A 16,300-nucleotide genomic window follows, 5' to 3' on the forward strand; every position below is an offset into this window, starting at 1 on the left:
ATGCTCTACTTCAGTAAAATACACTCAGATACATCAGCTTTATGGGTGTGTCTGTCACTTTGCCAAGTCCTTGCCCACCTCCCAAGGCTCTCTTTTCCCTCAGACTGGTGGTCCCAGCTTTGCCAGTCCATGGCAAGAGCAACTGTATGTGGCACATCATTTTTGCATGTGGCAGAAGAAAATGAAACATGGGAAAATACATGCCTGTTACTGAATGTGGCATTGTTATTTTAGCTTTCATTGTATTTTTCAGAGCAAGCTATCTGGTAAAACTTAAACCAAATGAATATGATGCACTGGAATGGGGGCTGCTGGCTGCCATGGCTACTTAGGGATTTACAAGGCCTTACTGCTGCTTAAATTTTATTCCACATTACATTGTTACTTCTTTTATATTATATCAACGCCTTTGATGTTATCACCAATTAGATGATGTTGAAGGGGAAGTAGAAATATTATTTTCACATTACTCTACTTCCTATAGAAGGCCTCCTCTCCTCACCTTCCTCTAACCCTGCTGTTTTCATACCAAGTGCTGAGCACAGAGCCTCCTTGTCCATGTTGGACAAACCTCCCATCAATGAAGATACATCTTCCTCGTCCTTGTAATTGTGACCATGTGGCTGACTCCCTTGTGTGTCTAGGTTAGCCTCACACTCCTGACTTTTGTTGAGGTAGGATGACAGCTGCGTGCCACTGTATTCAATAAAAGAATCCTCTTTAAAAACAACATAAGGGCTGGAGAGATGGCTTAGCGGTTAAGCGCTTGCCTGTGAAGCCTAAGGATACCAGTTCGAGGCTCGGTTCCCCAGGTCCCATGTTAGCCAGATGCACAGGGGGGCGCACACGTCTGGAGTTCGTTTGCAGTGGCTGGAAGCCCTGGCTCGCCCATTCTCTCTCTCTCCCTCTATCTGTCTTTCTCTCTGTGTCTGTCACTCTCAAATAAATAAATAAAAAATGAACAAAAAATTTTTTAAAACAACATAAACTAAAAATAACTATAATAGTATTATATTAAATATTAAGTTATTAATACCAGTTACATATAGTTTTATAACCTCTTTCAAGTAATTACATTGCATAAAATCAGTATTTTTTTACAACCACAGTACTGTACTTTGTGACCTGTTAAGCAACCTTTAACAATTCTGTTCTCATTATATACATGAGGTGAGGAGAAATGGTCAAAGGTTTTCATTTAGAATTTGCTGATCTTAACCTCTTACTTATTGTATCCTGTAACTGATACCTCCTAACTTCAAAATGACTTTCTCTCCCTGTGGGTTTTGAATATTGTAGCCCTTTACTCATACTAGTTATTATTTGCAATATAATAAAATAATATTGAAAGAATGTTTAGATTACTTTATTTTTCTTACTTGAAGGCAAATGCACCTTGGCCAAATTATAGCTTCAAGGAAAACATATAGGTTCATAAAGTGAGAATATTTTCCCACAGAGTCAGACAATGTTGGCCATCTGTTTACTTTTAAATATCTGACAATTTTCCAGGGTTCAGAGTTCAAATGTCATGTTATGAAAAGAATGTGCTGGTTGTCGTCAGTGGTAACCTATAGCTGTCTTTCTTGTTTCTGATATATTAGCCTATTCTGTAGATCTATGAACATGTCTACGAAATATTCCATTGTGTACTAATGTTAGTGACCGAAGCTATATAAGACTAGGAAACATAGTGAGTCAGTTTGATCATGGTGGTACATCTTAAAAGGTACAAATCAAAACATATCACATAGGCAAAAACCTACAAACTATTGAGCCAGATTTGGAACACTATATAGAAATGTCACAACACTGAATGATAATGTCAGCATATAGTTCTCTAAGATTTGCAGAAAATATGAAGTAATATGCTCTGCTTTTGTGTGACTTTATCCCAGGAAGCCTCTTTAAGTTAGAGCTTGCAAGGTAACCACCTACTTAGTGAGGTAACTTTTTTGAGGGGGTGGGGCTTTCAGTAACAGCTTTTGTGACATTTCCAAGAAGTATAAAAGGATGTAATAGAAGTATTTTTCAGTTACGGCCCAGTGTTTGAGCAACCCACAGTGCTTCTGATTAATCCTTCCTTCTTTGCTATTATCATGAAGCTGGTCATCTGATATAGCATCAGCAGCCCAGTGTGTTGTCACAGCCCACACATCTGTGATAAAGCATCTTTTGGCAGTTGCTTATTTCTTGTAGTGTAAATAATTAATACTAAATTTTAGTGCTAACATTAAAATCTGAGGTTTCATTCAATTAAATAGACATCTATCAAGAAAACTCTATTTCACCCTTCCTTTTCAAATATAACTAAGACCTGCTTCTATCCACAATGACACCCATAAATTGAGCCTTCACTATCACATGGAACTCTACTGAATAGAGCAGATAGGAAGGTCGTGGCCTTGGGTATTAATGGGAAGGTTGATGTTGCATTGTTATTAGGTGATCATTCTGTGGGTCTCAAACACTGGATGGATACACTCATGCTAAACAATTATATTTTCTGTTTACAAAACTCAATTTTGACTGACATCTTGGATTTTTGTGAATGAAATCACCTTAGCTGTTGAAGCATATGGGAAGGAGAGACTAGAATTTTGCTCATCTGAAATTCAAAATTAGTCAAATGTCCATGCTTGAACCAGGGAGGTATAGTCTACTATCTTGATATATCAATATTCTTTACAACTATTGGTTTAATCTCTCTATCTTTTCTGTATTTTAAAATGCCCTTATCTTCCTGTGGAGTGAGCCAGGGGAATAAGCCAACATAGGTGCACCTCATTAACAGTTGCTGCTAGCAGCAAACATGATAGCTAGAATGGACAACATTGATTAGAATTTATCTAACTTGCTTTTAGGATACTGTTAGTATTTCTAAAAAATAAAATAATAATAACAATGATAATTAATAATAATAAAATGCTTTAAGTTCTGGTGCTGCTGGTGCTGGGATATCAGTCTCTGTGCTGGAGAACCTGGAGGAGGAGGGTCTGCTCAAGAATTCACCCATCACATCTCCCAGATGCTTCCTGCTTAGTGTGCAGATTCCTGAGCAGAATAGAGAGCCACAGTCCAGGGGGAAAACATGGCGCCTTATTGTGAAGACTTGTGCAAATACCTCCACTGGAATATTGACATGGACCTGTTCAGTAAGGTAAAGAAGGCAAACGAACAAGATGAGGAGCTGGAAAATGTAGAGAAAAGCCAAGAGAGAGTGAAATTCGAGATGTGATGATGGCCAAGGCAGAGTGCCTGTGGGGAACAAGTGATAACAAGCAGGGAGCTCTTACAGCCTTTCACAGGATATTCCATAAGACTGGCTTTGGGACACCATCTGGACATTTTATTCTATCTCTTGAAGGTTACTCACTCTTACATGGATAATGATCTCAGCCCACTAAACACAGAGAAGGCCAAAAGCCCAGTAGAAGGAAGAGCCTGGGGCAGAAGCAAGGGCCTCACAGTGTATGGAGGTCTTTATTGTGTGGCCACTTGTGACTTCAAACAGGCAAACAGGCAGATGAGCTTTTCCTTGATGCCCTTTCCACACTTACATCCTAAGAACACAAGGATTATCAAGCATTCGTGACTTATACTGCAACTGCACGTCAACATGATTGCCTTAGAAAGACCAGATCTCAGGGAACAGGGCGTTAAAGCAGAACATAGTTGAAGTGCTGCACAGTCTCTGGGCATTTCAGCAGGTCATTAGTCTTCCAGTCTACAGTTTTGGAATAGGAAACAAAGAATAACTGGGTGCTTGCTCCTCATTATCTATTCTACATGAGAGAAATGAGAATTTTGCAGAAAAGTTTCATAGTAAAAATGGAGGAAATAAGCGTTCTCTACTCAAAACTAAAACTGGCCAGTAAGAAAATTTTGTTCTTATAATTAGGTTAAACTGGGAAGCAATAAAAGTCATAAAGAAAAAATTCCTTTTCATGTGCTGTCTAATCCTTAGAAAGCTAAGTTTAAGATAATGAAAGGGAATAGAAAGGTTTCAGACACAAAGTTGCCAATGGCAGTGCAATAATAATGAATTGACTTTAATTAGGGTGCCTTATATAAGGAAGGTGGTAATGTAAACTTCTTAAGATTTTATTGACAGATGAATTATAAGTGTAGATTCTTAATGGGCTTTCCATAATCCATTGACTATTACAGTCATATTCTGACTTCTGAGGGAATTTAGAAGGTGAAGCTATGAAGCCAGGCAGAGTATCTTTGTAATCAGAGAATTATGAACCTCAAACTCTCATCATTGATATGGGCATAAAGCAACCAAACACCACAAGGTGTGATATTTTCAGAATTAAGATCCTAATCCCCTCTAGAAATCCATGTCACAAAGAATAGAATTGATTATCATAGCTATGTTGCCAGACTATAAATAGGTAGTCAATACAATTTTTTTTGTTTGTTTGTTTCTCCATTTAAAAATGTCTTCTGTGGTCAGTTTCTCATGTTGGTAAAGATAATGTAGCCTGTTGTTTATTGTCATAGTTACTGCCCAGGATGAAATGGATTATTTCCAATGGAATTATACATTTTTCTGTTTACATTTTTACTATAATGTATAAATAAACTTTATTTCTACAATTCATAAATTACTCCAGTTTTACAGATTTTCTTTAAGTAAATAATATGTTAATTTCTGTTGTTGTATGAAGTTGAATTTAAAATTACCAAAATTTATCACCAGTAAAATTCCTTTAGAACATTTATTTACAGTTTCAATCTTCACACTAAATGACATCAAGACAGTAAAGGAAATATGAAGTGCTTCTGAGGCATGGCTCACTCATTTCCATTCCCAATGTCGTTATTCTATGTGTCAATTCTCATGCACTCACTTGGGAATGGAAAAATCCCTAGATATCTCTAATGAAAGAAACAGGCATTTGCAAAGGAGTTACTATGGTTAAAATGAGAGATTAGTAAGAGATAGCATATTTTGAGTATGATGTGCATGAATATAATACCAAGGTATCACTGCCCTTTGGCAACTCTGAGGAGGCTTTAGGAGAGAAAAGTCTACAATCTGAGAAACAGATGGACAGGAAGATGACAAGTCCAAGTGGATGGTCCTCTACTATATGATGATGCAACCGTCTAGATTTTGTCAGGAAAGGTAATATCCTTCCTTACATAGAAAGCTAGTTAGCATTATTCTTTTCTGTAACCTGTAGCTGTAAGTCATCAGAACTGAAAAATAGTAAGTCCTAAATTAATGCTACTGTTATTATCATTTTCCTAATCTTCCTTAAACCCATCATTAATTTTATTTTTATTGGCTCATAAGAACTCTTCCTCGTATGCCCAATTTCCCCATCTCTCTGCTGTTCAATTTCTTCCTTCCTTCATAGTAATCCAAAGGCCACTTTCCTGAGATCATGTACTCTGTCACTCTGCTCTGCCATGACATTTGAAATAGCGGTTATTAAAACAGATCATTAGGGCTGGAGAGATGGCTTAGCGGTTAGGCGCTTGCCTGTGAAGCCTAAGGACCCCGGTTCGAGGCTCGGTTCCCCAGGTCCCACGTTAGCCAGATGCACAAGGGGGCGCACGCATCTGGAGTTCGTTTGCAGAGGCTGGAAGCCCTGGCGCGCCCATTCTCTCTCTCTCCCTCTGTCTGTCTTTCTCTCTGTGTCTGTCGCTCTCAATTAAATAAATAAAAAATTAAAAAAAAAAAAAAAAACAGATCATTAGCACCTACCCCTTTCACCAGACTGGAAGCTCATAATAGCAGAAAGCTTTTCTCCCTTACTCCATGCTGTGTATCTGATGGCTAGCACAGGTCCAAAAATAAGAATACAGAAGATGTGAAAGGATGAATACAAAATAAAATTTATACCTAAACTAAGTGTATTTCTAAATAGACTAAAGCATTTACTCATTCTGAAAAAATAGCTAGAAAATATTTCATACTACAGTATAATTGTAAAATTATATTGACATCACAGATTAGGAAACTATTTTACAAATGCTGTCTATAAGGAGAAATAAAGGAACTGAGAATGGCTAGAGTTGAAAGAGTTGAGAAAAGACCTGCCAAATATATCAAGAATTATGGTACTCTGGGAGTTAATGGTTTTTATTGGGCAGTTGTGTTTTGTGTTACTTTAATTGGACACACAATTTTCTTTGCAGTTTTCCGTTGACAACTTCAAAGACAAATACTGAACCCTATAGAGGAAGGAAATGAAATAACAGATTGCCAGGTAGACTAAAAAGCAATTTGGTACTCAGCAAGAAGAGAGGAGAATTTAACAAGAGAAGAAAAAGCTCTGTAAGATAGAAGGAGAATTCAAGTCAAACATCTTATGCAATATCTCATGACACTTCTGAGGAGAAGAGAGAGAAAATAAGCAACTTAAAAATCTCCATTAGTGAATCAAGGTGAACCAAATTATTTTCCTTGATATATATATGTGAAATGAACTTTAATTTGTATGAACAAGTTTTGAGTTACCAGTTAGAAAAAAAAAATCTTGGGGCTGGAGAGATAGCTTAGTGGTTAAGAACTTGCCTGTGAAGTAAGGATCCTAGCTCAAGGCTCCATTCCCCAGCACCCTTGTAAACCAGATGCACAGGTGACACATGCGTCTGGAGTTTGTTTGCAGTGGCTGGGGGCCCTGGCATGCCCATTTTCTCTCTATCTGCCTCTTTCTCTGTCTGTTGCTCTCAAATATATAATTTTTTTTTAATCTTCTATAAAAGCAATCCAGGAAAAAGTGTGTTGATTTTTTATTTTTTCTGATAAAGCCCATTAGGTTTGGTATAAAGACCTTTTTGCTTAAAGACAGACTTTTCTCATTACTCTACAATATAAATTTTCTGTGAAATAAAGAAAAACTAACACATACACAAATATGAATCCTTACATGCAATTATATATGTAAACACAACAGAGCACAGTTTGAGTGGGAGGCTGAATATTGGTGGGCTTCATAGTCACCTTCAAGGCATCCGTTTGGTTTACACCTATACTGGTTTTAATATAAAATGTTCACCATTGCTCATGAGTTTGAATACTTGATCCCCAGTTGGTGGTATTTTGGAGGAAGTTTGTGTATTTAGGAGGCAAAGCCATACTCGAGGAAAAGTATAACTAGGGAAGTCATTCCAGTGTGTTGTATTGAACTTCACATTGCTAGCATAAAACAACTGAACAAGAGGAGCTTGTGGGAGGAAAGGCTAATTTATTTTGGCTCATAGATTTGAGGGGAAGCTCCCTGATGGCAGGGGGAAATGATGGCATGAGCAGAGGGTGGGCATCACCTCCTGACCACCATCAGGTGGACAACAGCAGCAGAAGAGTGTGGTAAACACTGCTAAGGGGAGTCTGGCTATGACACCCATAAGCCTATCCCTGACAATAACACTGTATCAAGGAGGCTCCAATTCCCAAATTTTCACCAGCTGGGGATATAGCATTTAGAGCACATAAGATTACAGAAGACACCTGAAGAAAACCTCCACCATGTGTTATGGCCCAGGTTCTGCTTGGTTTTCTGTAGCTTTTCTACTGCCTCCCTAATAATATGTGCATTTGACACCAGATTTCACTCTTGCAACACTTCCCCCGCCATGATAGAAACTTCTACTTGGAACTGTAAGCCAAAATAAACCCTTTTCTTTCATAAGCTGCTTCTGTTCCAGTATTTTGTCCCAGCAACAAGAAAGGAAGCAATGCAAATAATTGCTACAAAGACATGGAATCATTACTGTGAGAAAACTGGCCATATTGTTCTTAGTCTCTTGGAATTAGTTTGAAGGAGAAATATGGAAGGATTTGAAACTTTAGACTAAAGAAACCTGACAGTGCTGTGGATAAAATGTTATGGGCCATTCTGGTGATAGTTTAGAGGACCTGATACAGAGAAATACAGACAATGATGAATCTATTATGAGAATTCAAAAGTGAGGAGGGACATTCTTGGGAACTGTATTAGAGACAATTCATGTGATACAATTCATGTTCTTAGAACTTGAGTAAAATTGAATGTAAAAGTAATGGACTAAATTATTTGATGGAGGAAGTTTCAAGAAAGAACATCATATGGTATGTGGTTTGTCTTCTACTTTGCTGCTCTTATTCAAATATATAATGAAAGAAAGCAAAATGTAGAATGGAAGAATATTCAAAACATCAAAGCTTAGCAGAGAAAGATGTGTGAAGACATTTCAGTTCCCAAGTCCACAGACTATAGCTACTTCTGCTGAAATTTTTAAAGGGATTACCACCTTTGAGAATGGCTCAGCTGCTCTGATTTAAGAAAATAGGAAAGTTGTATTGAGGACCAGCCCCAACCCATTAATGGTTCATGCTAATGAAAGTGCTTATTCTTTAGAAAGGATTGGGGGACTGAAGGAAGAATGCTAAAGGTTTCCTGCTTCTTGATTTTGGACTTAATATCCACCTAGCAGAAAATATTTGGCAACATTGCTGAAGTGTTACTACTTTTAGATATAAAAAACCACCTCTGGAACTATGGTACAATCCTCTATTTCATGGATTTTCATACTAAACAGAGTGCTTATTCTTTAGAAAGGAGGAGGCCTGAAGGAAGAATGCTAAATGGGTGGGGTCCTCAGGCTTGTAGCAGTCAAGCAGATTAAGAACATTTGATTTGTTAACAAAGAAAACAATATTCTTGTCTCAAGACCATGCATACCCCCAAGTTCAATACTAATGAAGTCTAATGTTAGACAATTTTGAAGTCATACCTGCAAGAAAGTTCAATTGTCTGTGGAGAGATTTGAGGCACAGGTCACCCAGAGACAGTGTTACTCAGAGGCCCACCAGCAGAGGGATGAAGATCTCTTTCAGTTGGTGCAGGTGGTTGGCTCAGGCACAGTTTGTGGATTTTTTTTTTTTTTTTTTTTTTTTTTGTCGTAGAGATACACCTGTGAAGCAATCAAGACTGGGAAAAATAAGTGGGAAAGGAAATATTTATGTATGGGGTGATTAGCCCTTCACACCATAGGAGAGTGGGTGTCTTGACACAAATGGTACTGATTATGGAAATACTGAGGGGACATTCAGCTCTGCTCAGCTTACAGCTGGACAGGCAGAGAGGCATACTTTGATTGGAATCAAAGAGAGGAATATCGGTGAGCCTGGGCTGGGAATAGCTTGTTATAGATGTAGGGTATTCTAGGGTTGCATTAATAGGAACTGAAGTTAGCAGGGGACAGGTAGGAGATGCACAAAAGAAGCAGTTAGAAACATTAGGATGGTTAGTAAAGGGGAGAAGGTCTACATATAGGATATATTATGTCCATGTGACAGTGGCTTGTATTTTTTCTGTGACTTGTTTTTCCTGTGAGAGAATATGATGGTTACTTTGCACCAGGTGGGAAACAAGGATGTACTGTCTAGAAATGTGATGAGTACCAGAGGGAGATGACGAGTAGTAGATACTGCCATAGAGTTTTCCCATCACCCCTACCCCCCTAACTTCCAGTGTTCATTCCAGGGGTCTCCTATAGAGAGTGTACATTCTCTAGTTTTCCAGGAGGCTTTGAAGACAGTGTCTGGACTGCTAAAGCTGTAAATGACACAGTAACTGTATCAGCATCCTCCATAATAGTGCTGGTCTTTAAGGCACTCTTTGTTGGTTTGGCAAACCACATACTTAGGATATGTCGCGTCCGCCTCGACCAGCAAGGAAGACGCAACCACCAGTTCTTCTTACAGCAGTTTATTCAGGCAACTTCAAGCTTCATCTCCCCTGAGCCTCGGGCGGGGCTTCCTTATAAGCGCACTCACTCCGCCCAATCACCCCAGGCAACGCAACCTCTCCAGTCAACAACCTCTCCAGGCAAGCATCAGAAGCCAATGAGCAGTGGTGAGGGCGAGCTCCTCCAAATATGGACTTGTTTGTCCCAAGCATACAACTTCCATCAGGCACCATCTTTAGGGCTTGGCCCGCGGGGCTCTCCACAGCTCCCCCTTGTTTATTATTTTAAAAGGCACAACAGCAGGACACAATGGGTGGAGGTAGAGGTCTGATCCCTGGTGTGCAAGTACCCTTTTCCCAGGGGAAGGAATATGAGTACAACCTTCATGCAATCAAACATGCCTCCCAGAGAGTCTCCCAACTGCTTGTAGGCAACCCCCTGTGCAGTGCTTTGCCTCGCACCCCGAGTGTGATAAATACTTAGGAAGCCACTATTTAAGGGCAGCAAGCCAAATCTGGGGAGACTGTCCTTCTATCGCAGCAAAGGTCTGAGCTATCATGGCAGAGGTGTGGGCCTGTGCCCTTTTGAGGTGACAAATGCACCACATGCACACCATGCAAACTAGTATCAGCATTCCCCCCAGGGCTCCTATGCCCGCCCACTCCTTTAGATGATTCACTGCAGCGGAGATCCATGTTGTCAGCCCAGTTGCCAGAGAAAGATCCACTCGAGTAGAAAAACCTTGAGACCAGCTTCCCTGCAATTGGGAGGATAAGAGCCTGGACAGATTAGCTGCTCTCATATAATTTTGGTACTGAACAGAGGTAATACACAGTCCGGGTAGCTTCCATTCACAACCAAGTTGAGCAAGTTGCCATAAAGCATCAACTTGTTCCTGAACCAGGTCCACTCTTTGATTCAAAATCATAATGCCACCTTTTAGATGTGAATTAAGGCTTGCCTGTTTGTCAAGGGCAGAGGCTACAGTTGCTGATAGGTTATTAAGTGTCATAGCAATGGCAGCCGTAGTAGCCCCCACTGCCGCCACTGTGATAGCTGCCACCGCAGCTGCTGTAATACCAAAATCTCTCTTATTCCTAAAGAGGGTCATGGAGTTAGAGGCCAGGACAGGCACAGGGACAAATCTGGGCATGCGAGTCACTTCAGCTAAGGGAAATGCAGTCCCATTCCAGCATAAAGTATAAAAGCAGGTATCATTCTTACACTCTAAATAAGTATCATTAAAAATAGTAGCATTAGTTCGATTTGCAGGAATATTGTGATTTTGATTACCTATTTTATCAAACCAAGCTGCGGTCTGGTTATAAAGCATGACACATTGGCTACTCTCACTAATATTACTAATAATATGAAAGCACAAATTCCCTTCTAGCCTGAATGCAATGCTTTCCCCCACAGGTGAAATACTTTTATCATCTGGTATAAAAGGCAGTCCTAAAGTTTTATTAGTAGAGAAAAAACGGGGGAACACTTGCGCATCATGACGGATGGGCATCGGTTTCGGGAACACCGACAAGATCCCCCATCGCTCTTCCTATTGTGTTGTCAGGGCTATCATCATCATCCATAGGACTAACAGGATCTTGGACTTCATGTTGACAACGCCGAACCAAGCGCTCCAGCACCCAAATTGGGTCAGTTTGATCCCTGCGCTCACCCCTGACTGTTGTAAGTTCTGAACTCTTCGGTGGGGGAGTCGGGTTCCCCGTACGGGCCACCACTTGTTGCATCCGCCTCGACTAGCAAGGAAGACACAACCACCAGTTCTTCTTACAGCAGTTTATTCAGGCAACTTCAAGCTTCATATCCCCCGAGCCTCGGGCGGTGCTTCCTTATAAGCGCACTCACTCCGCCCAATCACCCCAGGCAATGCAACCTCTTCAGTCAACAACCTCTCCAGGCAAGCATCAGAAGCCAATGAGCAGCGGTGAGGGCGAGCTCCTCCAAATATGGACTTATTTGTCCCAAGCATAGAACTTTCCGTCAGGTGCCATCTTTAGGGCTTGGCCCAAGGGGCTCTCCACAAGGATAGATATGCAAAGTGATGGTGTCTTGGCAGCCCTTAGTAAGACAATATCCTGTACCAATGATTTTATTGACCTTTTGATAAGTCTCTCAGGCTTCAATGCACTATCCTCCACCAGGGGCAGGTGGTGGGGAGGCAGGTGTGATGAGAGAGGTGGTATGAGAGACATTTGCATTGGAATGTAAGATTGTTAAAGCCACCAACAAAAGAGATGATAAAGAGACCTGTGGTGGGCATATGGCTTTGGCTGCATCCACCACATCATGGAGATCTCCCCAGGGAGCTCTCTTTTTCAATAGGTGGGGGTGGTGCTTTCTCTGTTTCTTCCCTCTGATTTATTAACATCAGGTGAGCTATCTCTTTAGTTGGTGGGTGGAATTGGATATTTCAAGCTGCTACTTAAATGGGCCTGGGTTGGTCCTGTGGGAAGACACAAGCAAATCTACTTCCTGTGGTGAGGAGGGGTTCTGGCCCCTTCCATATTCTATCTAAGGGATCTCTCTGTTGCCCCAGAATGGGAGGGGAAGTCTGTGGTATGTGCCTGTGGAGGGTGATAGGAGGGTATTGGAAGTTTTTGTATATATTGAAAATGTTTAAAGTAGTCAGAGCCATGGCCAACTGAAGGTTGGGCAGATGGGTATTGGGCTGTTGTTTCTTAAGTTGGGCTTTTAAAGTTTGGTGTGTTCTCTGTACTATCCCTTGGCCTTTTGGGTTATGTGGGATTCCTGTATGATGGGTAATCTTCCATTGCATGCAAAAGGTTTTGAATGAGGAACTTACAAATGCTGAGCCATTATCAGTCTTTATTTGATAGTGGACACCCATGATGGCAAAGGTAGAAAGCATATGATGCATAAGTTTTTGAGATTTCTCCTGTTTGTGCTGTGGCCCATATATAATAGGAGTAAGTATCCACTGTCACAAAGACAGTTCCGATGACCGAATTGGGGAATATGAGTGATGTCAATCTGCCAAAAGGCATTGGGCCTTGAGGCCTCAGGGGTTAGTGCCTATCATCTGAAGGGCAGGTGTTGTTATTAGTGAGGCACAGGAATGGCATGATTTTAGTATACATTGGAGTTGATTTTTGGGAATCAGAGGGAAAAGTAATTGTAATCACTTAAGGTTTACCTTGGTGTTAGCATGAAATTTTTCTGCTTCTACCTGGGTGGCCAGGAAGACTTCTGTTGAGTCTCTGTAGGAGACTGTCTGACTTGCTAATGTATTTCCCTCTGTGAGGGGTCCAGGTGAGGCACTGTGAGACCTTATGTGTTTCACAAATGGGAGAGGGGCTTCTTTTGCAAATGAGGTTAGAGACTTTTATCAGCAGGGGAGAAAGAGGGTTTTCATCTAACTGGATATGTGAGTGAGCAAGCCAAGGGAGTAAGTTAACAGCATAGATGCTATCTGAAAAGAGATTAAAGGGGCCTTCTTCCTCAAAGAGTGCCAGACAGATGACATATATTTCCTTATATTGTGGGGATCTGCCAAGTAGTCTTTAAAAATGATGGTGGGAGGTTGATCCCCTGGGTGGTAAAGAACTACTGCTGCTCCTCTCTTTCCCCGTCTGTAAAAATTGGGGGGTGGGATCCAGGGATTGTTTTTCTTTCTCTCCTTTTTTTTTTTTTTTTTTTAAGTGAGGTGGAAGCTATTTTTGAAGCGATGTTGCAGGAACCCATTTTTCATTAGGGTAGTGGTTGTCAATTTGACCAGGGTAGCCTATTAGGATGATGGAAAATTGGAAATGGTTCCTAAGTAGCCATTGTATGTCAGCAAGGGAGAAGGGGGTTATGATATTGTCAGATTCTTTGCCCTAGGATTGGAGAGCCCAATCTCACCCAGTTTTGATCATGGGTGTTAATCTCTTAATATGCGTGGAGCACCACCAAAGGCGTTGTGGAGCCATTCCAGGACTCCTTGGGATTGGTATAGTGCTCCCATGACAGTTGGGGAGGAGTTAAATATCATAAGATGAACAGGCTTGCCTGGTGAGTACCTGGCAAGTGCCATATCAGAAAATATGTCATTAATCTTAGTTAATGCCTGTTTTGCCTTTGGGTTTAGGAGTTGGTGGGGAGGGGGTGAGGATGGGTCTTTGTTTCCTTTTGACATATCAAATAAGGGTTGTAAATCACTAGTAGAGATAGGAAGCCATGGCCGGAGCCAATTGAGGTTCCTCAGAAAGCTCGAAGCAAGGCCAATGTAAGCTTCTGGAGAAAGCTGAGTGGGGATTTATGAGGCCAGGCAGTAGTGAGGGAGAGTCCTGTCCCCAGAAAAGCTGTGGGCAGTATAAGTTGGACTTTATTTGGGGCAATTTTGAAGCCTGCCTCAGTGAGGGAAGGTATTATTTGATACCTTATCTCAGCTGGTGTGATGGAGGAGCCTTTTCATACTAGGATGTCATCCATGTAATGATAAATATTCAGGCCTTGATCTAAGTGTGGCCTTAATGCCCTAGCAACTGCTTCTTGGTATACAGTAGGACTATTAGCCATACCTTGGGGGCAGGACCATCCATTCAAAATGCTTGGCAGGTCCTGCATTATTGACAGAGGAGATCGAGAACACAAAGTGTTGTCAGTCTCAGTGGTTCAGGGATATCAATAGTGAGGATGGGGGTGTTGGCTGGGATGGCCAACACAAGGAGCTGAGGAGCTCCGCAAATGTGCATGGCTGTATTAACAGCCCTAAGATCTTATAGTAACCCTCGTCCTCCTGAGGCCTTTAGGATTACAAAGACAGGAGTGTTCTGTGGGCTCTGTGAGGGGCAGATGTGATTAAATTGGACTTATTCTATTACTAACTAATTTAAGATTTCAAGTTTCTCCCTTGGCAGAGGAGGCCACTGTTCAACCCAGGTTGGCTCATCAGAGAGCCATGCTAGACAGGGAGTTTCATACTTAACAGTGGCCTTTAGGATTGGGGGGGTGAAATCGGCAAAGGTATCTCTCATAGTCTTCTATCTCAATGCACTCTCCTTTTATATCACTGGCAATCACTACATCTAGGGTCTCAAGGATGTCTCTTTCTAGCAGGTTACTTGTTACATCTGCTTTGTGCTTTGATTTTATAAGGCTCACAGTAAGATAGTTTTGAATTTCAGATGAGATTTTAAACATCTTTGACTACAAAAATATGCATTGAATTCCAAAATATTTATAGATACTTTTGTTGAACATTCAAATCTAATTGTATTGAAAATAACCAAAGAATATATAGTTGTTTTATGCTTAAGAATTCAAGAGTTGCCAAATGTTGAGGTGACTATCATTTGTCGGCAAACCTACAGTTGGGAAAAATCATTTTATTCATCAATTCTTATTTAAAGGATTTTCATTTGCATAGGTATAGTGCTCTCCAATCACTGTAAAAAACACACACACATCTGAATCAGCTGAGTTATAAGTGAACAGACTTAGCTGAACACTTTTGGGGTAATTCACTTCCTTAAAGTCCCATCACCTGCTAAAAGCACCACCCTGGGGACCAAACTTTTAATATATAGGCCTTCTATGTGAGGATGCTCATCCAAACTATAATACCACACCTACCTTAAAGATACCATTGTCCACAAACACTAAAAAGTGAAAATTATTCATAATGTTATAGAATCAACCTAGATGTCCATTACCACGTGAACAGATAAAATTAATGTAATATAAATATATGTACAAAATAGAGTATTATTTGGTGAATAAGAATAAAATAATGATATTTTCATGAAAATATATGGAACTAGAGATCATAAGCTTAAGCAAAATAAGATAGACTCAGAGAAACAAGTATCACATATTCTATGTGTGGAACCTCAGAGGGGTGGAAGAAGACAAGATACAAATGAAGACAGCAATATTAGGAAAATCAAATGGTCCAGAGGAAAGAGTAATGATGGGTAAGAAAGAGAATGGGAAGATGTCAAAATACATTATGTGCATGTATTGAAAAGCACATTGAAACACATTATTTTGTAAACTTAATATTTGTTCATAACAATTAAAATCAGTCTATACTCAGCCAGTGGAAACCTGGAAATATGGAAATAATTTAGTTAGTAAAGTGTTTGCCTTGCAAGCATGAGGACCTGAGTTTGATTCCCCGAACCCAGTTTACAAAACAGAGAGGCTGGGCAGGTACACACTTTTAATCCCAGTACTGGTGAGACAGACCCAGACAAATCTAGGGTCTTGACTGACCTAGTCCAGTCTTATTAGGCAAGTTCCAGGCTAATTAAGACCTTGCCTCAAAAAGTTGGATAGTTCATGAGGAATGTCACCTGAGGTTGTCCTCTGACCTCCACATGTGTGCACACATGTACACACATAAATATATATGCACATGAAACAGATAAACACACATGCACACACACACACACATATATACATATACACACATACACACACACACACACACGTTGAAACAAGATTGGACAAAACTGTTTTACATCATTATTTACCTATTTCAGTAATTAAACTAATTTCAATGTTAATCATTTATCAATTTTCCTAATAAGCTAGGAAGGAGGAGATAAATTTAAAAAGAGATTTTTTTTGACACAATCCG

General features: G+C 40.3%; 1 pseudogene; it reads left to right on the forward strand.

The window, feature by feature from the left end:
* The first annotated feature begins 3,091 nt into the window (after positions 1-3,091).
* Positions 3,092-3,897, forward strand: LOC101601846 (annotated as a pseudogene).
* Positions 3,898-16,300: the final 12,403 nt, after the last annotated feature.

Source organism: Jaculus jaculus, chromosome 7 (assembly GCF_020740685.1).
Source record: "Jaculus jaculus isolate mJacJac1 chromosome 7, mJacJac1.mat.Y.cur, whole genome shotgun sequence".
NCBI classification, from domain to species: Eukaryota; Metazoa; Chordata; class Mammalia; order Rodentia; family Dipodidae; genus Jaculus; species Jaculus jaculus.